Source organism: Bubalus kerabau, chromosome 8 (assembly GCF_029407905.1).
Source record: "Bubalus kerabau isolate K-KA32 ecotype Philippines breed swamp buffalo chromosome 8, PCC_UOA_SB_1v2, whole genome shotgun sequence".
In the NCBI taxonomy this organism is placed as follows: Eukaryota; Metazoa; Chordata; class Mammalia; order Artiodactyla; family Bovidae; genus Bubalus; species Bubalus kerabau.
In genome coordinates, this window is record NC_073631.1 from 17,172,544 (window position 1) to 17,200,151 (window position 27,608).

The 27,608-nt window shown below is 41.7% G+C and overlaps 1 long non-coding RNA gene across 1 annotated transcript; it reads right to left on the minus strand.

Annotated features, from left to right (window-relative positions):
- Nucleotides 1–6,242: 6,242 nt before the first annotated feature.
- On the minus strand, nucleotides 6,243–27,542 carry LOC129658923 (uncharacterized). The gene is made up of 2 exons (XR_008717587.1): nucleotides 27,253–27,542; nucleotides 6,243–6,815 (listed from the first exon to the last, which is right to left on the minus strand). It is a non-coding gene; the product is annotated as an uncharacterized LOC129658923 (long non-coding RNA).
- Nucleotides 27,543–27,608: the final 66 nt, after the last annotated feature.

Sequence of the window (27,608 nt, forward strand, 5' to 3'; positions counted from 1 at the left end):
TGAGCGCGGCCCGGCCCTGTAACCACAGCAGTCTCCATTCCAGCTCTGGTCACCATCAGGAAGGCATCTGTGACCTCCTGCCCGGCCTCCCATTCTGTGGTCGCCAGCGGAACCCAACGGCCATAAATTTCAAACTCGGCTACATGTTGCCCTACTTCTAACTCTTAACTGCCTGCAACTCGCCCTTTGAGAAAACAGCTTTACTCCTGAGTGCGCTCTGCTAAATGAGTGCCACCTTGTCTCTTTCCTCCACATCATCATTATAATTAATAAGCAACAATATCATCCCTGGTGGTTATGTTCTTATTAGGTGTTAACTGGCCTTCGCATCATTATCTCATTAGGCCTTTCCACCTAAATTACTTTATCAGCTTCCCTCCGAAGGGGGTCTGGTGCTGTCTGGCTGAAAGGAATCCACTGTACAAACATGAGAAAGCGGAACGATAATCACAGGCATTTAAACCTAATCCAGATATTAATCTTCTTGAAAAATTAATGCTATTTCTACTACTGGGAATACTTTACATTGCTCTAAACCCTCTCATCCAATGTGTTTCAAGCAATATCCAGAAGCTTTTTAACTTAATCTCACTCAATGAGGAAAAAAAAATGTTGTAGAAGAATATATTCTAAAATACTTACAACAGTTAACACCTCTCCACCCCCCGCACCCCCCGCCATCATGGCCCACATTTCTATTTGGATAAATTCTCTCCAGTTTTTTTTTTTTTTTTTTTTCATAAAGAGGCTGAATTTCAAAATTTCATATGAAAGACAGTGTATAGCTTGGCTCACTGAGTCTTCACTTCAGTTGTTCTAGTGCAATCTTTTCTTCAAACTCCCCTAATAGTGTTTAGCTTTTCTTTCCTTTAATAGCACTCATTTTGTAATTCAACATTTTGTAAAAGGTAGATGAAGACAGTTCTACTCATAGATGAATGGAGAACCCAGACTAATACATTTCTCTAGAAATGCATTCTTTCCTGAAGACTAATAACACTTCCTGCTTCCTCTATTGTCTGCATGATTTCACATTAATCCTGAACTCTTTTCTTCTTTTCCTCCTTTATTTCTAGGTTAGGCATTTTCTCCAAAGGTTGGGGTTCATGCCTGCCCTTTCCACCAATTAATCACGCTCTGTTTCCATCACAATTGCCTCCTCTCTTCTTTGCCTTCCTGTGTCCCTCAATCTTCTCCCATGTAATTCATCATTCATCCTCACTTCCCATAGTAATTTCCTATTTTTAAATGCCTTATTATCTCATATTCCTCATTACCTACTTATCCTTCAAACTCTATTGTTCATTTAATTTTCTCACAGCTTGTGCAGTTATTTGGTTGGCCGCATTCATTTCCATCCCTTCTTACTCACCCATCCACCAGTCATTTCTCTCCCCTCTCCTTCCTGCATTCCAAGTTCCAAGCTCTTTTTTTCTGATGGTGTGGATCATTATTTGAAATGGTGGCAATGAATCTTAATGTCCCCAGACTCTCTTTCTATTTATTAATTATTAATATCAAACTATTCCATGGGGGAAATCTAGGTTTATAATTCTCAAGACTTCCCACAGAGTCAAATTCACTAAGTCCCTTATTTTTTTTTCTTGATTGGGGCTAATACAAATCTCAAATAAAATACTGCACAGTTAGTTGGTATTTATCTGACATGTGCTGATCATTCTTTTTCCCCTTTGCAATTGAAACCCAGTATCGTGGCCCAAAGACCCGCTAATGTCTTTTGCATCTATGTCATATAAACCTTTCCCCTTAGAGATTGAAAGTAAACCCCTTAATTCAGATCCTGCTGTCATCAAACTGTCTGTTAATGCCCAGCCTCTCCTCCAAGAAAAACATGATTTTATTTTTTAAACTTTCTGTTTGCATTTTGTTTTGTTTTTGAAACTTCACAGGCTTCAGAGCCGCCTTCCCTTTCTTCCTCCTGAAATCTCAGGATAATTAATTTCAGCAACCTCTGGAGACGTTTGTTCTTCCCTTTATTTTCTCTACTTTAGAATCCTGCCTCACCTTATCCTTTTCCAACAGATACCTTCCTATTGCACGTGTATGACAGGGACCAATTCCTGTCTTTGCACAGTCCCACCTGTATGTTCTTTCTCTCTAACGCTTTATTTTACTCCATACATGCACTCTGTTCCCATCCGTGAGCATAGTCAACAGTTTGAGTGGCTGCTGAAGTTCTCCCAGCCTGTGTCCCTGGTCAGAGGGCTGCTCTCTTGTTCCCACAGGGCCCCTCGAATGCCAGCAAGAGAAAGGCCCTGGGATCATCAACTTTATTATTGAGAACACCAAGGCAATGCGAGTAAACATACCGACCAAGGAACAGGGCATTACACCATGATTAAAGAAAACTGGGCCAACTTCTCAAATCCTAACTACCTCTATATTGTACTTCTCTGAAGATCAGTGTTCATTTTTCAGTGGATGCTTATTGGATTTTCAATTCCATCACAGGTATATGACGGGATAAGGTTGTAGCCACTGAAACCTAGCGTGCATTTCCATGTAATTATGACTTTCATTCTAAGCTAGTCTGGGAAGTCCCTGGCAGTCCAGTGGTTAGGACTCTGCTCTTTCACTGCCGAAGGCCCAGGTTCAATCCCTGATTGGGGAACTAAGATCCCACAAGTTGGACTGCACAGTCAACACAAAGAAAAGAAAACATTCTAAGCTAGCCAGAGGTACAGATCACTTGTGCATGGGAAATCCTGCTCATTGAATTACTATATTTTTTTGAAAAGAATTCATTTTCTATGAGTTAATCGTTTTTCATATGACCCAAACTATTTATTCTTTTTTCGAAAACATGACCCCTTCCCCATCACTGTTAAATTACAATTTACACACAATTTCTCGGTAAAGCGTCTGCCTGCAATGCGGGAGACCCGGGTTCGATTCCTGAGTTGGGAAGATCCCCTGGAGAAGGAAATGGAAATCCACTCCAGCACTCTTGCCTGGAAAATCCCATGGACAGAGGAGCCTGATAGGCTACAGTGCATGGGGTCGAAAAGAGTCAGACACGACTGAGCGACTTCACTTTCACTTTCTCTTGAGGGTACAATATAATCTAATTTTCTTTATTATTCAATTTGGATCCTGTTAAGTGAGACAGACATTCACTGATAAGAAGGAGCATTTAAATTTTGGCAAATAAGTTCATTTGTATTCTGAAAGCTCTGCACCCCTCATATTTAATAAACTTTCCATTACAGAACATCACTTCCCTGGTGGCTCAGATGGTAAAGCATCTGTCTACAATGCAGGAGACCCAGGTTTGATCCCTGTGTCGGGAAGATCCCCTGGAGAAAGAAATGGCAACCCACTCCAATACTATTGCCTGGAAAATCCCATGGAGGGAGGAGCCTAGTAGGCTACAGTCCACAGGGGTTGCAAAGAGTCAGACACAACTGAGTGACTTCACCTCTTCTTCTTTCCATTACAGAGTAAAGAAACGCTGCAAAATAGTCAAACAAATTAGCAATGGGGCCACTAAGAGCACATTCAACCCTGATTCAGAGATGTTTCAGTTTATCTGTTCTCTGTCAATCATTAAATAAGAAAGATGAAATATACAGTTATGTACAAGGAGACAGGACTCCTAATTCTTTCATCCTAGTTGAAGCAAAAGAATTATAATTGCTTGAAAAAATAAGATTTTTGTTTCCTCTCAAGGACAGAGAAAACAAATGTAAATTGCCTTAGAGTCAATGGCTTGGAGCTACAAGTCTTCAGACCAGGCAAATGAGAGGTAGTCCATCATTTGTATTTTTTCTTCACAATAGCCAATATCCAGATAATTGGAAATATGAGATGTTTGACAAAATATTCCTTTTTCTGCTACAGCTCCTCCAGCATGTAAGAAAAAAAGAAAAAAAATGTTCCCTTTTCATTAGAATGTTTAGAGTCATATAGGTTTACTGATACCACTTCCACTCAGTGAGAGTAACAACTGCGCTAAAATATTTGAATTTACTGCCAATTATTCCAGGGTCGATTTTCCATTGATGTGAGTTATCATGCCCTTTGTTTCTCTCCTAAGTCCTTTTAGTCATCTAATCTTTCGTATATTTACAAGAGGGAAAGTAAGAACAAGGAGAAGAGATGAAGGATTTATCAATCCAGTTAGTAATGCAGTAGAACTGCAAAAAACTGAAAGTGATAGAGAAAATTACGCTCTTGGCCACAGAGAGGTATAAGCATTAACCAGAGGTGTCAGTACATTCCTCGACTTCAAATGGGAATAAAAATTGAATCAAGAGTAATTAATTCAAGCATTTAAGCCAGACATTGAACCCCTTAAAACTATTTCCCAGGATAAAAATCTAAAAAAAAAAGAAAAGTTTATGTCAGCAATTCTGAATGTGAAATTCCACTGATTTCTTTTTCTGTAAAATATTTTCTATATTTGGAGTTATCTTTCAAACAGAGTTGCTAATGTTGTAAGAAACAAAGATGAAGAAAAGTTACTTACATAGGATTCACAATGAGGTAAGAATCTATAACAAAATCCTTTGGTCTGATTAGTGTTTTCCCTTTCCTTTTTAAAGAGGCCACCAGTCCTAGTGAATATATGAAACACAGTATACATGAAAAATGTCTGTCTATTTAGAAGGTTGTTTTGCTTTTTTTTTAATTTTAGGAGTTAGTTAAGAGTCTCCCCACATGAGCAAAGATGTGTTGCAGAGGATGGGGTAGACAGTGACAGGACTGCATAGAGGATTATCTCAGATTTATCCCAAGAAGTAAAAAATCATCTCTTCCTTTTATCTGGACATGGGTCTTTTGATGGTAACCCTGGGACTAGAGAATTACCTGGATGTGCATCCCAAAATTGCTTGGGCAGAATGGGGACTCTGCCTGTAGCTGTTACCCACCAGCACACTCCCCTGGGACATCATCCAAAGGAAAGCCAGCAGATGAAAGGAAGGAGGATTTTGTCTCCTCTCCTGTGAAAGCTTCTGGAGTGTGGGAAGATGTCAGGTTTACCCTGTATCTCCAGACATAGCTCATACCCAGCACCAAGCATTTGGTATATGCTCCATAGAAATGTGATGAAGGAAAGGATAGGGAGGAAGGCAGCGAGAGAAGAAAGGATGAAAAGGGGGAATAAAGCCTCTATGAGCTCTACAGGATATGCTTCTAGAGCCTTCTCAATTCCAAAGGGGAGAGACAGACTCACCGTGTCCTACAAGGTTGATAAATACTCCTCCAAAAAAGTAACAAATGACAATTGCAGAGCTATTTGACCTGACAACTTAGGAACAGTTGGATTAGAAACTAGCCAGTTGTCCTGTAGTCTGGGGCTTGATGCTAACGTGTTCAGAGCTGGAAGAGATCTTGAAGTCATTCAAGACAGCTCCAGGTATATGGTAATATGGAACTTGACCACGGTTACATAGCTTGTCAGTATGGAAATAAAGACTAAAACCTGGGTCTCAAAGTTTCCAGCCCAGCATGTCTCACACTGCAGGTTTCCTATGTAAGGCAGAAGCAATAGCTGGTTTTATCCCTTCATATTTCCTGACCCAAGTCACTTAATATCTCCTCTTCCAGAAGTCCTACTAACCTTAAGCCTTTCCCTTAATACCATGGGACTTTAGCTTGCTAGGGAAACAGTTTGTATTGGTTCACAGAGCATTTATAGAATGCAGACTTAGAACTCTTATAAAAGCTTCATCACTAGGCATGATTAAGGCAACAGAAAATCCTTTATTAATTGGAACCCTGGACTTGAGAATATTTTTGTGCCCATTTGTTTTCTGTAGCCACTGCTCTTCACACTTAAGAGAAGCTAGAATGTAAGTTCCATGAGGGTAGGAATCATGCTTATCTTGGTCCTAAGTCTCCACAGTGTCCAGTAGATACTTAACTATCTTTTAAATGATTGAACATGACCACAAGTTCTATATTTCATTATTCCAAGAATGTTTCTTGATGTCCTCATCTGCAGATAATTGACAATATCACCCTTCAGTGAAATGCTTTTGAAAATCTCAACTCCACTTGATCTCCATCTAATTAATTCAACACAAGATCTGATCACCCAACCCACAAGAATCCAAGCTCTATTAGTCCTGATCTGCTCTGTTAATTAACAACCCTTACTCTGAGTGAATGAAGATGCACTAAGGGGTAATATTCTAGAACTGGAAGAGAAACTCTCAATGACTGTGTCTTCATTTCCAAGCCCTAGAGTTCAGAACAGAGATGAGTAGGCTAATAAATTGGTGTCTCCTTCAAACCACTACTTGTAGGATTTTTATTAGAGGGCAGACTGAGTTCTGTGCAAGGAAGAATTGAGCAGGACCACTGCCCTCCATGGGCAAACAATCCAGCTGGGGCACCTAATTTACATAGCTCAGTAGGAAAAACAGGAGCTCTGCAATAATCCATCCCTCTGTTCCTCTATTCTGATTACTCCTGAGGAACTTAGCAAGTCATTTCTTCCAGCCCCAAACAGAGTGCTCCCTAAAAGAAGTGCTGGTCTATTTTCCTGGTGATGTAAGCATACAGTGAACAGTTTAGTATCCTTATAGGTTAGTCTTCCAAGCAGCCATCCGGCTGGTCTGTCCTAATCTGATCCTGATGGCAGCCATCACTTGAAATGAAGAAGGCAATCTAGTTAGAAACTGCAGTTGATGTTCCTCCTCTCTCAGTGGGGATAGGTAGCTCATCCATAAGGCCTTCTTGATGGTGGTGTCCAGGGGCCAGAGTTCAAGAAGCTCAGAAGCAGCGATGGGAAGCAATATAAGAAAAGGCCACGCTCCTCCGAAGGAGTAGGTTTTCTGTCTCAGCAGCTGTAAAATTATAAATCAAAGATTAAAAAGTTAAGCCACTGCTCAAGTGAGGATCTTGGTAAATACAAGGCTTAAACAAAACCCGATGACGGATTCATTGGCATCAAAGTGAAGTCTGTGGTTTTTCAGACAATAGGGCAGAGACTACAGGAACACACAAAGTATGGCTAAGGATTCTCTGTGCCTTTGTTTATTTTGCTATACCAAAGAAAGAGGAAAAATTATAATGCTATTAAATACAAGTAAATCTGCATGTAGAAAGAATGTAGAATGAGTGTGCTAGGGAGGGACAACCCGGGGGAAAAGGAAAGAGAGCCCGCAGAATCCAAAACCAGCCACTGTTTCTTCACAGTGTTTCACAGGGCTGACCTGAACGGAGTTTGATTTTGTGGCCTGAGTGAGAGTTGAGTAACGGCTAGTATTTGGGGATAAACTTGGATTTAAGATGCCTTGAAAAGTGAGAAGTACAGTGACCCAAGCTTCACCCAGTTCCTGGGCAACCAAAATGATTGATTGCCAGTGTAATTAACAAAATAAGAATGAAAAGAACCGCACCCAGAGGCGGTCCAGGTGAAGCATCACTAGTTTAGGGTGTCTCTGCCCAAAACATCACAGGAAATGGATTGTTGCACCATTCCCGCAAGGTACTAGGCACAACAGCCAAATCAATGACTGCCTTTGACTGTCATCCCCTCCCATATTGCTCTGTACACTTGCTCAGGCTCCAGGAACCCAAGCACATGTGCTAGTACCCATCCACTGACATTTTTTAATCCCACAAATACTAAAGAGGAAGTCTTCCAGTGTCTAGATTTGAGCATTTCGTAGCAGAGTGTTAACTATTGTTGGCTTTAACATTCCTATGGGATGTTTGTAATTTAAAAACAGACTTATATGTACATGAAGCTCTTACTTAGTGTAATATGGGAAGAAGAGAGAGGAGGGCATGAGTGAGCAAGGAAAGGGGCAGGGCTGGCCATGCTTCTTATCTAATCTCACCACCATTCCACACAAACCCCCAACCTCCAAAAGTGGGTTTCTTCAACTTTGCCTCCAATGACACTGAACAGTTGCTAACTCCAGACAGAGGAAGCAGGTCTGTCCTCAGAACACATGGAGGAAAGGATCCTTTAGAGCTGACATCCAAACCTACAGAGAAGCCTCCTGCAGACACCAGCGATCGTGGCTGCATTCCAGATGTCTCTCCTGGCCCAAAGCCCTTGGTTTTACAAAGAGGCAAACTGAAAGGTAAGTGGCTCATCCAGTGTGACACAGAGACCAACTAAACGGTAGGGCCAACACTAAGCCTAGATCTCCCAAATCCTACCCTACCCACCACCCTACCCTCATAAATCCCCATGAGCACAACCCATTCTTTCTACTCCAAACACAGATGGGAGGATGAGGTTCTTCAAACTCTAGAGCAGTATCTGGGTAGTGTCTGAGTAATAATTTCCCCTTCCTGGAAAACAGTCTGGTTCAGTGGGTCCCAAGGAAGCACAGGAATGTTACCAGGTGCTCTGGGACATTCCGATCTGCGAGGTATAGGAACCACCTGTGCTTCTGTTGTCATTTCTCTACCTATCAGCACCATACAGATAGCTGGAAAGCCCCCTGGAGGGGCAGTTGTGGGGACACCCTCTGGAGCCCAGAGATCAAAGGGCTCTTGACCACTGGGGCACAAGTCAGAGCCCTGAAGACAAACACCAGCCTTGAAATCTCCAAGAAAGAATGCTCAGAATGTACCAGAACATTCTCCTCTGAGGCCTTATCGACCTTAATGGCTTTGTGGCCAGCAGTATCCCAACTATACCCTCAAAGTTCTTGTATAACCAATCTTCTAAAATGTGCCAAGTCCCTACTTTGTGGATCACTGTGCAGAGGGGCTGAGATGCACAAAGAAAAGGAAGATCAACAAGTATATGTAAGAAGAGCATCAACAATACAGGCTGTATCATTGAAGACAGAAAAAAATAAGGCAGATCAGTCTCATACAAGCATGTTCCATGTAATTCAGTAATTTCCCAACATACTACCTGGTAGAAGCTTGTGGCGGTTCCTAAACCTCCACCCTGGAGATTCTGACTCAGTGAGTTTGAGGAAAAGCCCAGAATCTGCATTTTTAACCAACCCCCAGGTAGATCCACAGATGGGCATTTGAGGTTTTTATATCATTTTCGAGGGCTGACTGTGAAGAATCCAAAGGAATCTAGCTTGGTTGCCTTTTATAGTCATGGTTTAAAATGCCTCAACATTCCTAGCCTACTCAAATTGACCCCTGGATACATGTTTGTTTGGCTTTGCTCTTCTTAGCTCAGTGTTGGCTTATGCTATCTTCCTTCTTCTTTCCTCCTGTTTAGAGCTTCCTTCTTCCCAGTAGGAATTTGTTTTCTGGTAAGGGGTGCAGCTTGACTCTTTAGGGAAACACATGGGCAAAAGCCATATGTTGTATGATTCTATTTATGTGAAACATCTAGAGTAGGCAGATCTATAGAGATAGAAACCAAATTAGTGGTTGCCAAGGGCTGGGGGAAGAGGTTGGGGCAGTCTGAGGGATGACAGCTAACAGAGATTCAGGGTTTCCTTGGGGGGATGATATAAACATTCTGGAATTAGATAGTTGTGATGATTGCACAGCTTTCAAATATATTAAAACCCATTGGACTGTACACTTTAAGATGGTGATTTTCATGGTATGTGAACTATAACTCAACTATTGAAAGCCTCGTGTAGGGACTTCCTTGACAGTCCAGTGGTTAAGACGCTGTGTTTCCACTGCAGGGGGCGCAGTGCAGCCAAAAAAAAAAAAAGGCAAGAAGAGCTCAATGTAGAAGGACGGGCCCCACGTATCACACACAGGTGGATCACCCGGATGCCTGGGACCTCACAACTACCAAGTAACATCTCCGGGGAAACAAAGGCAAAATTTTGCGAGGGTAGCTGATGACAATCACAGCACCACTGACTGCACACTTGCTATGCGGCAGATACCATAATATTAATACATAATACATGGCTATCTCAGATTTCCAAAGATGCGAATGCTATCATTTTTATCATACTGTTATTGTCAACATTTTACAGATGATACAATGGAGGGACAGTGGGATTAAATAACTTGACCAGGCCCATAGCTAACAAGGGACAAAACTGAGCACCAGGAAGGTATGGTTAAATAGGCACCAAAATACTCTGCCCAAAACCGTGTCCCTCATGGATCTGATATTCACTAAGACTTGGGGAAAATAGAATCATAATAATAGTAATAAGAATGTAGTGAAGAATTCTTGAATGCATTTCATGTTCCAATCCCTCTACTAAATTCTCTACATCGATTATCTCATATAATCTTCATAAAAAACTCTGTGAGGTAGATGCTAATGTCATCCCCAATTTACAGAGGTGGAAGTCAGGCAGAGAATGCTTAAATAATCTGCCCCAAACCACATAGCTAGTAAGTGATGGAACCAGGGTCTGAACACAGATACTTAGTGCCAAGTTATTTTGTCAGAGATCCAAATTTAGATTCCTACAGGGTCTGAGGATGAAAGAATGAATTGAACAATTTGGCTTGAAATGCCAAACAGTATCTACCCATCTTTTATTTATCTATCAATAAGAAATCACTGCAGATAGTGACTGCAGCCATGAAATTAAAAGACGCTTACTCCTTGGAAGGAAAGTTATGACCAACCTAGATAGCATATTCAAAAGCAGAGACGTTACTTTGCCAACAAAGGTCCGTCTAGTCAAGGCTATGGTTTTTCCTGTGATCATGTATGGATGTGAGAGTTGGACTGTGAAGAAGGCTGAGCGCTGAAGAATTGATGCCTTTGAACTGTAGTGTTGAAGAAGAAGACTCTTGAGAGTCCCTTGGACTGCAAGGAGATCCAACCAGTCCATTCTGAAGGAGATCAGCCCTGGGATTTCTTTGGAAGGAATGATGCTAAAGCTGAAACTCCAGTACTTTGGTCACCTCATGAAAAGAGTTGACTCATTGGAAAAGACTCTGATGTTGGGAGGGATTGGGGGCAGGAGGAAAAGACGACGACGGAGGATGAGGTGGCTGGATGGCATCACCAACTCAATGGACGTGAGTTTGGGTGAACTCTGGGAGTTGGTGATGGACAGGGAGGCCTGGCGTGCTGCGATTCATGGGGTCACAAAGAGTCGGACATGACTGAGTGACTGAACTGAACTGAACTGAAGTCTATAGATACAGAGACATGATACAGTTTTCTCTTAATACTGTTAATCCTTAACACTCTTATTTCTTAAACAGATCAAAGAAAAAGAGTAGTAATAATGGCAAAGGACACTTCGCTTCAATGTTGGGGACACAAAAAGGAGTGACGGCAGCAGCCAAATTGGAGGAATAACATGCTTCATCTAGAGGGGAAGCCACCCTTCAACTCTTGGTTGCCAGGTGGGTAAACGGTGCAGTAGTGCCCTATTTTCCGAGAGAAATTTAAAAAAGAGTTTTACATGAAATCTTTTGGTTTTTTAAAAATGGCAAAGAATTCTGCAGACTGTAGCTGGCCTGTAGTAGTCCACTCTCAACCTCCAAATAAAGTAAATTACCTCTGCCAGCAGCTCTATGTGATTGGAATTTAGGATTGAGGGTAACACAGTGACAGGATGAGTCTGGAAGGCTGAAGAGGGGCCATGGCATGAGAATCCTTGATGCACACGGGGGGAAGGTAAATCCCATTCTACAGGCTAGGGAAAGCAGACGCTGTGTTGTTTTGTTTTAGAAGAGAAGGGGACTGGATCAGAAAGACATTTCTGAGAACCATGAAGGACAAAATATGTGGGGAAGATAGCTGAGACCAAACTGATGACAACTCCGACTATAGCCCAAAACCACAGTGGTGCCAATGGAAGCAAGAGAATGACAAAGCAACTGAGCAAAGACTTGCCTTAATAAATGATAGACCTCCTTATATCAAAAGAGCATATACATATGCTATCATATAGCTATAGCATCACTTCATAAAGAAAAGACCATCATCAAGAAGAAGGAGAAACCAACTTGAGAAAGAGAGCTATGGGAGAAAGAAGAGGAGTTTCAGGATACAACTTGTTTGAGGCTGGGTTTGGCATGTAAAAAGGAAAGAAAATGTTCTTGGCTAGGGGGGACACAGTCTGAAAACTGCCTAGGAAAACAAAAGCGAACAAGAAAAAAAAGAGCACATACAGGAGGAGGTTAGGTCTTTAAAAATTAAGAAGATATAGGAAACCAGCAGGGGAAAACGAATCAGGCAATGAAGATCAGGGAAGGTCCCTAAATTCCATATTTAATGCAGATGAGAGAAATCAGGCAAGGCATTTTTAAAAGATACTGTAGTAAAGGCACCAAGGAGATTGCTTTAAGAGAGACAGAACTCAAGAATAGAGACCACAGTATAAGTATTCATAGGGAATAGAAGCGGAGAAGGCAAAGGCACCCCACTCCAGTACTCTTGTCTGGAAAATCCCATGGATGGAGGAGCCTGGTAGGCTGCAGTCCATGGGGTCTCGAAGAGTTGGACACGACTGAGCGACTTCACTTTCCCTTTTCACTTTCATGCATTGGAGAAGGAAATGGCAACCCACTCCAGTGTTCTTGCCTGGAGAATCCCAGGGATGGCGGAGCCTGGTGGGCTGCTGCCTATGGGGTTGCACAGAGTTGGACACGACTGAAGTGACTTAGCAGCAGCAGGGAATAGAAGAGAAGAAAAGGAAGGCCAAAACAAGGGAAGCATTTTAGCTACTGGAGATCAATAGGGAAAGATGAATTTTAGAGATGTCAGAAAGGAAAATATGACAGGATTTTGGAATATTCTCAGAGAGAAAATAAGGGCTATTCTGTAAAAAAAAAAAGAAAAAAAAAAATCCAAAGTTCTCTTTCCACAATTGCTTAAGAAGCATCCCTGAGGATGGCCAAAGATAATACCAAAGCCACATTCCAAGGGCATGAGGGGGAGAATGCAGCTACCAGAAAGTTCCAAATGGGAAGGGAATGAAAAATTTCATCTTTACCAAACTTGCATTTCATTGATTATAGCATGGCCCAGACCAGAATAAAGTGTGCTACAGAACCCGCTTCTTCAGAGGTGACTTTGTGATAGTCCAGAACATTCTGAAAGAACTGCAGCTGCCACAGAGGCAGAGTCTTTAAAAGGAGGAGCCTTCACCAGAATCACGATCCAGAGATTATAAAGGACCACTACCAAGAAAGATCTTACTTAAAAGCATAAAGGTGTACACTAAAGGGGTAGAAATACAAGGAGAGAGGAAGGAGCAGTAAAAAGGGACTATCACTGAAGTGTGGGTCATATAATACCTGGCAGCTTATGTACAGTATTTAAATCCCACATCAGATAGGCAAGGTTACTCCATTTTGCAGGAGAAAGTATAAAATGCACTATGGAGAATAGTTATTAAAAGCCACATAGATGATAAGTGTCAGAGCCAGGTCTTACTGGATTTTCAAGCCCATGCATTCTCCACTATACCACCCTGTTTGACTATGGGCCATCTTCCACCCAGATTACTGCAAAAGCCTTCCCAACAGGCACAGCTCACCCTCTCCATCCCACATCCAATATGTAGCCCAGCAAGAGCAATCATTCAAAGACACAAATTTCACTGTGGCACTGCCTTGCTCAAGCCCCAATAAATTCCCTTTGATTTTCAGTGAAGTCCAAACTACTTAGCATTCCCTCCAAGGTCCCTTGGGATCTGGCCCTGCTCACCTCCCCAGCCTCATCCCAAGCTCCTCTCATTGCAGGTGACAAGTCAATGACTCTGAATATATTTAAGCCTTTGGAATGCACCATGGATCATTCTCACCTCCAGATCTTTGCACATTGTCCCTAATGCCTGGAGCACTCTTCTCCCTGACCTCCTAACCTCTCCTTTTAGGTAGTCTAGATAACAGTATACTATTTTCTCACAAAACTTAACACATTTGATTGGAATTCTCTCTTATCTGTTCTGAGATCCCTGTACTGTATCCTCCTCTTTGAGTCCTCTCCTGTCAATTAGCTGCAGGAGGAATGATCCTGTATCTATCCTTTTTACTCCTGAATCCACAACACCCAGCTTGTGCCATCAGGTGCTTATCAGGTACTACACACGTATGTTTTCAAGTGGATAATAATTTGATAAGGCAAGGGCCATCACTCGTTGCTAAGTGAAGTGACATCAGTGGAAGCCAAACCCCAAAAGCCCTACTCTTGGCATTTGCAATTTATTGTCCACTGCTGAAGATTCTTAGACATTCTGAAAACTTCACTGATATTTTTTGGAACATATGATCTATATGCTTCCTGTGCTCAGGGCTATAAATAATTCCAACGACAAGGTTCACTTCTTGCCCTAAACAAGCTTACAGTCTAGTGGAGGAGCTTTCATTTTTGCCAACATGTTGCAACACACATTCTCTCTAAATCCTTTTAAGGGCCCACTGACTTGAGATTATCAGTTTTATCAAGAATTTGGTAATTGCCATTTGACTCCTAGAGGTTCACAGCGGGCTTGAGGACTGAGGCCAAATCTTACTCATCATTATGATCCCAGTGGTTATATAGGGCCTGATATATAACAAGAGGTTTAAAAATCACCAAATGAGTGAAAGAATAAATGGACAAACGAACAATCAAATAAGTCAAGTCTTGGAATAAAGCTTTGGAAACTGGGTCAGTCTTGGTTCTCCTCCATCACTGAACAGATAAATGGCTTGGTGATAAGTCCCCTTATCAAGACCCAGCCCGTCAGACACACACAGACACTGACCAGCCTGCAGAGTCAGTGGAGCATGGGGGCAGGGAAAGAGGAGCAGGATAGAATTTTGTAAATCGTTTTGTTCCCTCAGGTTTAGAGGGGAGATGCTGTGGGCAGACAGTGCCCATGCAGAGTATAGAGATGGCTTCACCTGGCCTGCTACAACTCCAAGCCTGCTCCCTGAGGCAGGCGACAGAGGTCAAAAATAAGTATGTAGATAGATCAACACAGTGTGCATCACACACTTTCACTACCTGGAAAGAAAACGCTTTGGTGGCATACTAAAGTATATTAATAATCACCAACATGAATAAATATCCAGTTGAAACAGACGTTTGCTCGTTTCTGTACCTTTCAAAATTAGAATCAAAAATCTGAACAGTAACAGCTATCTAAACAGTATCCTTTTCACACACACACACACTCCTGAAATTTTCCTCCCTGTTGCCATCTTGTTAGTTATTTGAATAAACATTATTTCTGCCACTCGTTTTAGCACCAAATAGTACCTTGTAGTTGATGGGGGAGCCTGGTGGGCTGCCGTCTATGGGGTTGCACAGAGTCGGACACGACTGAAGTGACTTAGCAGCAGCAGCAGCAGTACCTTGTAGTCAGTTAAAAACCTTTATCAAAGGTAAAGTATGGTACTATTTTGACACCAGACAGTCCTTTGCTTTTGTGTGGAATCACTGTGTTGCCTGAACACTGTAAGATTTTGCTTTTGTGCAGACAATCAGCAGGTCATTAGCAAACCCCATACAAATTGCCCTGGACTCAGGATGGAACCCTGGGGACCTGAAGCCATAAAAGAGAGAAGATATGGTGTTGCTGACAGTTGCCTCTGATGGCTGTTTAAAAAGTATGATTGCTACCACCCAACAGCTTAATACAGTAGAGCTCTGAGCTGTTCACAGGGCAAATTCTGATTAACAGTATCGATATTCATTATGAATTTTTAAGTTTTGGTGGAGCACTCCATTGTATCCTACTATTAAAGGACAAGACCAAACAAGCTCTTTTATGAAATGACCATGTTTATCGTTACTTTACTGCCTCTGGTTTTGCCTATTGGTGAACATGATACAACCTATAGTTTATTCAAATAGAGGGTGGGCAGGAGTCCTGCTGCATATTTAGAAGTCACATGAAGACATTTTTGCATAAGAAAGTGAGGGTGAGATAAACTGAAATTCAGTGTATGAGCCAGAATTTGCCACTTTTACACATGCACATATGCATGCTGAGACTCATACACACACACAGGATAAGGTCTATTTCACTATATCCACATCTGGCAATGATGCGGGCATAGTGAAAAGATTTCATATTCCCTCAAGAAAGCCCTTAGGCTACAAGAAAAATCATCCCACATCTAATAAAACCATCCAAGATATATCTCCCATATGGTAAAGCCTTATTTTGTTTTATTCCAACAAATTGGTCCTTGGATTCCTCTCACAGCTGTTGCTGCTGTTGTTGAAGCCGTGTTGAGCCCTGCAGTGACCATGATGTTGTGAACAACAGCCAGATCCCTGTGTCACTGGACTGTGCAAGCATTAAGTGATATCACCTGTGAGGAGTACTGAGCACTCAAGATATTTACAGGCCTGATACATAAAAAGGGCTCAACAAATGGGGGTCAAAAATATTTTTTGATTAGAATATTCTGAGAGTTTAGTCTCAGGAAAAAAATGCAAGTAGATTCCTAAACCAGATTACCAAAAAAATAAGAAAGCTGAAATAAGTCAACAAACAAATAACTTTCTCCTTCACTATTCTCTACCACAGTTTAGTTTGGCTTGAGGAACATTGGTGTGTACCACAGCAGACACAAAGACAAACGTGGCCACTCCCTGACTTTCTGCTAGAGGACTGACACCTGGAACTCTTCCTAAGTCGTGTCTTTTACACTGCAGCAGCATTTAGAAGGCTTATTGCATGCGTGCGTGCTCAGTCGCTGCAAAGTGTCCGACTCTGTGCGACCCCATAGACGGCAGCCCACCAGGCTCCCCCATCCCTGGGATTCTCCAGGCAAGAACGCTGGAGTGGGTTGCCATTTCCTTCTCCAATGCAGGAAAGTGAAAAGTGAAAGTGAAGTCGCTCAGTCGTGTCCGACTCTTCGGGACCTCATGGACTGCAGCCCACCAGGCTCCCCCATCCATGGGATTTTCCAGGCAAGAGTACTGGAATGGGGTGCCATTGCCTTTTCCATTAAATATCTCTAAGAGATAGCAAATTTTAATTATACAACACAGTGTTATCAATTATAGTCAATATGTTACACATTAGATCCCCAGACCTTGTTACCAACCCCTCCCTATTTCCACCACCCTCATCATAACTTAGCTTTTTCCTGTTTGAGGGAGTCTCCTCCTTAATTTACAGCTTCCATAAGTGGAGGAAATATCTTTTTACTTTGCTCTGACTACCAGAATTGGTGGATGTTTCAAATATGCTCAAAATAAATGTGAACTAAATGTATGCTCAATTTAAAAAAAAAGCTAATTACAGCAAGACTATAATTATAATGTTTACCTTATATATAAAATACATTACAGCTATCACCAAAAAAAAAAAAAAATCACCAATATCAGGAGATAATTCTAATCCTTTTGGTCTACCTAGATGGATCATCTGCAGACATATGGCCAATTTCCTCAACACTTTAAATTGTTCAATATAATCACTTGTCTCGTAGGTGAGGTTTTCGCACTCTCAAATTTTCCTTTCGATTTTCATCCAATTTCAGCACATTCCTTTCTGAAGTTTAAGCGAGGCCTTGCCTGCTCTGGGTTAACTCTGGGCCACTTCTGGCAAACTTGGGACTACGGGGCAGCACGACTCCTCCTGTCCATCTTCCACGCCTTACGAGCCTTGTTGCCCTCTGTTTTACTTTCCTCTGAAGTTTTTCCCCACTTTTTGAGGATGGATTTAAAAGCTCCCCTTTTCCATGCTCTAAGACGAGCAAAAAAGAATGAAAAATAGGGCTAGAAAGGTGAACAAAGAGGGAAATCCAAGAATGTTGAGGCTCCTCCGGCTTTACTTAACCTCAGTTTCTTTTCTTGTGGGTGGCCAGAAATGGATGGACATTTTAGAAAGACTAACGGGGAAAAGCTGCTAGGAGGAGACAGAATGTTGGAGAGATGCTAGGAGAAGAGACATTGTTAAGGAAGTAACCTATCTTGACTTCTCCTCTTCCTCTAATCTCTTTCCACAAGTCACCAGCTAGTGGGACTCCTGGTGGGACTTAACCCTTCTAAAGCTCTGGGTAGATAGAAAGGATGAATGGCATGAAGCAAAAATTCCACTCTTAAAAAAAAAAAAAAAATCCAATGTCCCTAGGGCCTCTAGATTCATCGTTCAAGTGCTTTCCACTGCACCCCACCCACTCTCCCAGGCCAACACACACCACCAGGCCATCCCACACCTGAACTTCTGGTTGAGCCAGAAGAGCACTGGAAGTTTCGAAGCAGGGCCAGAAACTCAGCACAGCGCTGGGCTCAGCCACCACCTCTACAGTGCTGGGAATCCACCATCCCCAAAACAACCTCCAGAAAGCTCCGGGGAGGCGCAGCCAGGAATGTCGGGAGCAATTTGGGTTGGCACCAGGGAAGCCTCACCCACTTTCCCACAGGGCTCCAGTCTTGGCTACGTCAGAGAGCGCAAGAGTGTCCTGACCCTCCTCCCAGCTTCCAGTTAAACCAGAAGCTGGACATTCAGGGGAAGGGCCAGGAATGTGAACAACCAGGTACAAGGACATCACTGCCAGTTTCCATCACGGCTCACAAGCACAGCCCAGGCCATACACGTGTGTTTGTGGAACAGAAACATTCAGAGAGTCTGGTTAAAAAGGAAATACTCTGCTACAGACTTTGAGCAATAACAGCTGTCCTTTGTTGAGCCCTTATGGTATGTGAACTAGACTCTCCATGCAGTAGGTCATTGAATCCTAACAAGCACTGTAAGTCTCTCCGTTTTACATACAAGGAAACTGGGGTTGAAAAGAGCACAGCAACTTGATTCAAGCTACTAAAGAGACAGATTCCCATGATTCCATTCCACATAGATCTGACTCCAAAGCCCATGTTTTTGATCACTGTGTGTAGAAAACCAAAATTCAACAGCTCTGAGAGTACTCTTCCTGGATAGGACTTTAGGGCATTTTGACCTTGTTTTGTTGGAGGAATAGAATTCAGTAGCCAGACAGCACGTAGTATCCTCTATCTGTCAGTGCCTAAGGCCAGAAAAAGATTCTAGTAAGTCAGATAAACAAGCATCAGAGATAACCCACTCACAGAACAAAATTTGAGGGACTGTGTGGGAGGGAGTGTGCATTCTGGGTTCAGTCTGGCTCATAGTTAATTTATCTCAAAGTTAAAGTCATTCCCTTGTCTTTCAAGGGCAGCCAATACATGGAAATAGATCTACCATGAACTTCAGTCACAGCTCTAAATAAATAGGCAGTGTATTAACATGTGACATGAGCTCTTCACTTTCCAAGTCACATTTTCATGAAAGATACTGATGAACTGACACCAAGGAGAAGTATAGCAATGCACTTAGGAAAGTTCTGGAAATTTCCTGAAGAAAACAGTAGATGCAAAAACGAAGACAAAGTGAACACTGCCTTTATGTCCAAGGGCCCCCTCGCTCCTAAAGTAAGAGCACCCTCATGATTTTACAACAGTTTCAAGAATAAATGTAATTGATAACATAATTACAAAATAAAACATGTTGAGACACTTTTTTCACCTTGAGAATTCTCAAGATGATGCCTTTGCAGATATTAGGACTATTTATGAAAGATTCTAGTCAGCCCATACTGCTATTATTATTCCTCACTCCAAGTGCCCATGGATTCCCAGGACATTTCTGTTTGTATATGTAGTTATCAGGGGAGTGCTCCCTGCTAGTGGAGAAAGAATGACCACAGGAACCACTCAGTTAATATCCCCACCCTCTCAAGACCTCCTGACCCATTGTCACGACTGCTTTTCCTTCCGTGAACTAAGAGCTAACAACAGGTGTGCACCTTCTCACCCCTTTCTATCCTACAGGCTCCTTCCAGGAGAAAGGATGCCCTTCTAAGAACAATGCTCCTATGAAACAAGCAGAACGAAGAAAATCAACACCATGTCTACTCCATACCCAAGATCATACCACATAGGGCCAGGCCTACAAGGTAAGCTGGCTCCCAGTGTGATATAATTTAGAGGGAATCAAAAGATTCCAGGGTATATATAACAAACGACTTTCATTTATTCATTCGATCAGCCAATATTCAACAAGCACCTTCGTGGAGAGTGTGTAGATCGTAGAGATACAACAGTCATAGGGATGCCAGATTTAGTGGATAAAAATCTCATATTTTACCTGGCAACTTCAAATGGTCAGCAAGAGACAATGCCTGACCACAACGCCTTTACAATCTAGGGTCCTCTGTGACACATGTGGTGTGAAAGTTGCTCAGTTGTGTCCAACTCTTTGTGACTCCATGGACTATACAGTCCATGGAATTCTCTAGGCCAGAATACTGCAGTGGGTAGCCTTTCGCTTCTCCAGGGGATCTTCCCAACCCAGGGATTGAACCCAGGTCTCCTGCATTGCAGGCTGATTCTTTACCAGCTGAGCAACAAGGGAAGCCCTATGCATTCCCTAAAAAATTTTAAACCCATTAACTAATGCACAAGCTGATTTTTCTGATTAGCTTCAAAGTAGAATGAAGAAATAGATGGAATAATACAAACAGATGGAATAATACACAGAAGAGGTTTGTTTTTAAGGGAAAAGAAGAGTTAGAAAGGTTCAAGGCAAGGCACACATGAGTAGAATGTCACAGAGGAAGTAACAATGATTGACCAGAGATAATGCAATGACTCTGTGTCCCCAGTTGGGTGGCAGGGGGTCATGTGAAAGGATCCTAGTGAAGAAATTATTGCTAAGAACTCAGCTTGTTTCACCTGCATTCCAAGTTAGTGACAAGTTAGCCGAAAATGTTGTCAAGGTTGGTAAACATTTCAATTAGACCTGAGCAGAGAGCATCGAGTGGGATCCCATGCCAACTTATGGTTTGGGGTGGAAACCATACAAAATGTGGTGGTTTTATAGGGTTTGAACCTGAAAGCAAGCAAAATGTGGTGGTTTGAGCAGTGTTTTTCTTGGAGTTTTTTTAGGTACTCAGGCATAAAAATTCACAGTCAAGCTTGGGAGGTCCAATCTGAAACAATAAAAAGTTTTCACACTATCCTTTCAGTAACCACAAGAAATAGCCTTCCAAGAGAAGTTGTTGACTCTTTATTTTAATATCTTTTAAATATGGTTGGTAGAAGAACCAGTTAGGCCATATTTATGTAGCAAAAACTGGCTTCGATATTTGAAGGAAGGAAAGAGGCTGTCTTTTTCATATTATCTACATAGGAACAAGAAAGTAGGGGGTTTTATGCATGCCATTGTGTTAATCATAAAGTCAGTGAATGATTAGTTCTCTTGGCAAAAGTTTCTTGGTCAGCCTGCTGTGAGCAACTCCATCACTTGAATCTGGAGTGAAACCGGGAGGAGTAAAATATTTGTTTGTTTTATATGTCAGTTATTAAAGCCACTGCAAATTCTTCACGGAAATACGTGCAGAATTAATATATAAATAAATAAATAGGAAGTGGCACAAAAGAAGGGGCAGAAACGGGAGGATCCACATGCATGGCAAACCTTACCATTTCCCTTACTTGTTATTTAAAACTCCATGGCATCTTTAAAACTCAATATCATTTTATGTCTGATGCAAAAAACAAATTTCTGTCTCTCCATTTTCCCCTCTTTCCCTGATCTCCTTTGTCTGAGCAGGTAACTGAAATGCCTTGTGGGAATGTGTGAGTGTGGGGTGAGGGCTGCCCTGGCCTTTGAGTAGGACGGATGGCAGAGGAGTACCTTGCCAGAGTGCAAGAAAACAAGCTGCACGACCTTTCCCAAGCTTTTCTGGCAGCATCTGTGAGGCTCATTCTCTGGACCTGCAACCAAATAAAAACATTTACTCTGTTCTTCAGTTTAGAGAGCCTAATATCCCTTCATCATCATCTGTTGTTCTCACAATGGTATGGAATTTATTTTTTTATTTTTAAATTTTGCACTCCTTTATTTTATTTTTGAGGGAGCTAGAAGAAAGATTATAAACAACAGTTGCGGTTTACTTGAGCGGAACAGCAGGAATCATCATTATTATCACTTAACCCATATATTTATTGTTATTCCAGGAAAATCTAGTTAATTTGGACCTTGTGTCTTTAAAACATCTGATAATTCCAACATGGCGAATCAGCTTAACTGTTCCTTTGGTAGAAAAGAGTTTACAAATCTAATTAAATAAGCTTTGCAGGGGGTGATTAATCTTAAGAAAACAAACTGCTTTCAAACACTCCAGTAATAACTGTTTCTGACAATTAATGAAATGATTACAAAGAATTCTGACCTACTCATTGAAGCAGACCCAGTTATGAGCGCTCAGCTGCAGACTATTGGTCCCTGGCTTGTGTAAATATTTTCTATATCATAGGTTACAATATTCTGTGTTCTCATATATCATAGTTTATACTGCTCTTCCATCAGATTAGCCTTCCATAGTGAGGGTTTCCCTGGATTTCTTTTCAAGAGTTGTTGCAAAGATATCAGTAAAATAACCCTGGATGGTCTTTTGAAGATGTTTATGATCCTTCCAATCTCTATTAATGACTTTTTCTTATACATATGTCCTCTAAACTAAGGAAATAATTGGATTCATTGGGAGCCCACTTGACCAGGGCATCGTGATACTTAAAACCTCATTGTTAACTCATACAGATAATCCATATCACTATTCAAGGAACATGTTGTATGGTCAAATGCGTAAGGATTCAACAGGTAACCCAACTTGTCCAAGAGTTCGTCAGTTAAAATGGGAAATTTATGAAGATATTTTGTCCTGAAAATGCTAACAATTCACTACAGAGTCTCAGGTAAATTCTTCATAAAGTTACTTATGGGAATAAAAGTTATGTTCCTTTGAGCACTCTCCTTGAGGGATGCTAAGTGAAAAACTAAATATAGAATTATATTTATAGTTATAACTTATTTACAAATAAGAAAAACAGGAAGAAAAGGTTGAATATTTATTCATTAAACATATATATATATATATGGCATATTTACTGTCCATCAGGCTCAGTTGTGAGCTCTGAGAAAGAAAGATAAATATTATATTGTGCTTGCACAGCTTATAATCTAATTAGGGAGACAGATAAAGCAGCAACGACAATAAAATCTACAAAACAGAGGCATAAAGACAGACACCTAATTTCAAACATCAGAAAAGACTCCCGGTATTATTGGTCCCCAGCTTGTGTAAATATTTTCTATACCATAGGTTACAATATTACAGTATTACAAATAATATAATAATATACAGTATTACAAATAATACCTAAGGTGGAGAGGTAAGAAGTTAGCCAGGGTGAGCTTTCTGGAATAAGGGGATGCCATATGCAGACACAGAACCTGAAAGGCCTTGTTAAGCTTTATATTGCTGTCAGTGTTAAGCATTAACTAATATTCTTCAAATACCTACTGTTCACAAAGCACCTTGTTAAGCATTTTATAGGCATTTCACCTTATTCTACCATTGCCAGATAAGTCAGTTCCATTGTTTTTCTAGTTACACAGCAAGGAGACTGAGGCTCAAGATCATCCAGCAGTTGAACTCAGAGCCCTCCGTGGTCACCCTAGGCTCTGAAGCCTCCTCAGATATGGCAGACTACAAAGTGTATCTTTCCTCTACAGGCACTGGTAATTTTAGGTGAATCTCCTAAAAGTAGGTCTAACATTTTTTTTTATAAGAAAAAGATCCCCATTCTTTGCCAAGTGTTGTGGGTTTTTTAAATCTGTTGAATCAATACCTTGATTACATCTAGCTGAATTTGATTTCTACCTTGTTTAGAAAAAGATCAGTGACTTTAAAAGGTCCTTTTGTGCATGTGAATCATAACCCCAGAATCAGGAAGTAAAAATGAGGCTGTCTTCAACAAGCAGGAATGGCAACTGCCACGTGTTACTCTGACATGCCACATGGAAACCCATGTGAGTTGTCACACAGCATATACGGCAGACTCCATCATTTATACCTATTCTTGTGGGGGTAGAGCCAGATTTCTAAATCCAAACACTTTAAATCTGAATACTTCTTCTTTGCTTTTAATTGATGGTTTTTAAAGGGCAAGATTTGCTTAGAACCATGTTAAAGATAGAAGAGTAGAGCCATAGTGACCTAAAATGATCTAATTTTCTAGAAAATTACTACTTTCTACAAGCTGCATAAACTTTAATTTAAAAGACAAGGAGGTCTATTCTCTCTTTTTACACCCATGTGACATGCTAGGCTCTTAGGATTTGGGGAAAAGGAAAAGAGCAGATTGAAGAGATTAGAATTTTTAGCAAAATAAATATAATTAAGAAATAATGCTTATTTCCATCTTTAAGGACTGACAAGTAATGAACATTTGTTGATTTTCCAGAGAGAAAGTATTTTTAACTTCAAAATACGTGTAAAGTAAGCTTACAAAGTGAACCACAGAGGCAGGTTAAGTTATAAGTAAAATGCACAAATCAGCTCATATGAACATGACAATATATTTTTCAGCTAAAATCACCAAAATGAGCTTTCCTGGGATGCTTGATGCAAGCATTTTTATGTATCTGCATCCAATAAAACATCTCTAACACCTTGTCAAGAAATAGTATGGTAACTTCCACAACAAATTTTCTAGAACCTGATTTTAGTAGTTGCAGAATGGGTTTAGAGGAATGGATCAAGGAAAAGGGAGGCCACCAAGGTGAGAGCAGACAATGAGTCTGAAAATAACCTCAACAAGTCACAGTACACAATCTATGGCCACTAAAGAGGTCCCTGCTTAAATAATCACTCCTGGCGTTCTTTTTCCTTCATCTACTTTCTCTCCTTGCTCTCTTCCTTCCTGAACTCTCTCTTCCCATCTCAGTCCTCCTTTCAAGCTGTGCTCCCAAGCCAGTTGTCTAAAATCACTTTCAAAGGACACATTTGATGCAAAGCAGTCTCAAGTCCTTTGTCCTACTTATAAAAGCTTTTGGGTAGCCTCAGTGTCAGTGTGATTTGGGCTGTCATGGAGGCTGACCCATTGAGGTTAAATGAAAATCAACTATTATAGGAATGATTGAAAGGAGAAAAGGACAAATTCAGATATCTGCACGTGTTCCTCCCATTCAACAAGTTCTGAAGAAAACTGGATGGCATTATAACTTCATAAGCAATCTCCTGCAAGATAATGTCGAAGATATGACAGAAAATTGAGAAATAAGAAGGATGTGTATATAGTACAAACGTTTATGATTATGTACACATCACTTGTGTTGAGTATGTAGCTCAACTCTACTAACTAACTGATTAACTCTATTTATATATATGAGAAGTGGTTTGAAAAGCACTGTAAAATTTATCTGAGTGTATATATGCAAGCAGAGTACTGTATTGTGTGTATAAATATCAGGTAGCATAAAATAAAATATCCCTGTAGATGTTTGTTTAGGGACACATTTGGATTGAGTGAGCATTATAACAAGAATTTCTTTAAAAGCCACAAAAGCATCACACCTTTTAGTTTTTAATAAAGTCTAGTTTTTGGCAGTTCTTTTATCACATCTGTCATCTCCTAAGCTTTGCTTAGCCAAAGCACTCAGACTTGAATTTTGAAATTGTCAGTATAGGCCTTCTAATCTTTAAATCTTGAATTATCTAAGCAGATTAACTGCCATTATTCTATGCCTACAGGACTCAAGGGTAAAGAAAGCAAAGGAAATACAACTTTTTTTTTTTTTTCCCCCAGGCAATTAAGCTCCTGTGGAGGTGGCCTTGGGAGCATGTATCTGAAACATGGTCTTAGGTATTTTTGTAAATAATCAGGTAGACAAGATGAGTACATTAACTCCAGTAACAGGATCTATAAGACAAAAAATGGCTCCATCTAAGAAGTTTAATAACCCAGCTTTTAAGTAAAAAGTTATGTATAGTTCATAGTGACATTTCCCAGTTTCCCAAAATGCTTGTCCTGAAGCCGAGAGATATCTTGGAGAAACAATTGGAAAAAAAGAAAAAATAAATAAAGGAAGGGAGCTCCTTTTCACAGCAGCATCTATCTGTGTGGTGACCTGATTTCTGCTGTGATCTCCCTTCAGAGATCAAAGCAAGATTAATGTGATTCTTTACTGTTTGCATTTCACATCTCAAAGCTCTGGAGACTTCAGCAATAAATACAAACGCAGCCTCAGAACACCAGAGAAACCGAGTGTGAATGGGGAGGGTTAACAGCGGCAAAGCCTAGGTATGAAAAGTTACTTGGGGTTTGAAAGGCAATACAGAATTTAGAGTATTTTGTATTTTTACCCACATTTGCTTTCTCTCTTCTCTTTTCTGGGGCAAGGCTTTTGGCTAGTGGACGAGGCCAGCACTGAATGCCATGTTAGTAAGTCTCCACAATGACCTTCTAGCTCATTTGGAATGTTTTGCAGCTGCTGGTACACATGAAAAGGAAGGGGACCCTGCCGCGTGTTTTCACATGAAAACACTTTCACCTTACAACCGGCACTTCCGCAGAGGATTTAAAAGAGGGGAAGATCTTTTAAAATATCAAAATGTTGAGCTTTTGTGTTTGCACCGTCCGTGTGGCATTTCTGGATGGTGGAACTTCTCAAGAGCGTTTCCACCGTTTCTGAGTGCTTGTGCTTTTTGTTGAGAAAAAAGGCAAGTCCCCTATTCCCGGAGTCTCAAAAGGTGAAAGGAAAAAATCGCTTTCGTTTTGTAACGCTTAGTGTACACATCACTTGGAGGGGGAGAAAATGCTCCCCTCCTCCAAATTTGACTGTGATTTTTAGCTGCATTACCTAGAAGAGGGCGCGCCAGAGAGTAGCTCAATGTGCAGTTTTACAGGGACTCGGGGAGAACCGGCTTGCGGAGGTGAGGGCGGGGGTTGGAGCGGAGGCTCTGTCAGCCAGGGATGTGACCCCCACGGTCTCCACTCCTGGTTCATACACTTCCACCCCAAACTCAACTTTTCCGCAACTCTGCCCGCCCTGACGCACAGACACCTACACGCAACGAGAAGTTACTTCCCCAGACAGCCCATTCACGCTGCTGAGCCCTGCGTTTGCCTTCGGGCTCCGTCGCGTTCACTCTTCCCAGATCCTCTAGGTCAGCACTCGGAGACCATTTCTGCCCTTGTACCACCTCCTCCCCCTCCCGCCCCCGGCTGGAGGCCACTCTCCAAACCGGTCCACGCTTCGTGGCCAAAGCCCAGGAAGTGGCTCTAGGCAAAGACGCCGCAGGATGGACCCGAGAGAGGTCTCGACATTACCCGACACTGGGGAACTGGAGGTCCTTCCCGCGCGCACCCCTCCCTGGCACCCACAGAGGTTCCACCTCCTTCTGCGTAACGTCCTGGCGGAGCCGCAGGGACCTGGAGCTAAGCTCTTTCCCTGGCAAGGGGTGCGGGGCGGGGAACTGGGGGGTAGGGAGTGGGGGTCCCCTCGGCTGGAGCCCAGCCGCCCCGCCCCAGCGCCCACGCCGTCGCCCGCGCGTCCTGGCGGCGCCGAACTCCCGCTGCCCGCACCGAGCTGGTACCTGGAGGGGAATCCACCGAGGAACATTGTGAATTGTCTCAACTAGAAAAGCAGCCGGCCAGTGGAGCTTTCTGTCCGGAACACAATTCCCAGGGCCAAGGATAAGGGAAAAGGACGGTCTTTCAGTGCCTAAACACTACATTCACCTCGTTGTTTTAACCACAACAGAAGCCAATTCGACTTTCTTAGGCCGTTTCTTTGCTTTCTGTAGCGTCATCTGACGGTGTTGTTAATTGTTTTCTCATCATCGTGCTAATTTGTTAATGGGGACATATTCAGCTGGAACAAGGTTTGTTCCGGAATCCGTAACTAGGAATCAAGTATGCCTGGGGGGAGTAACTCGAAAATTCAACCGGA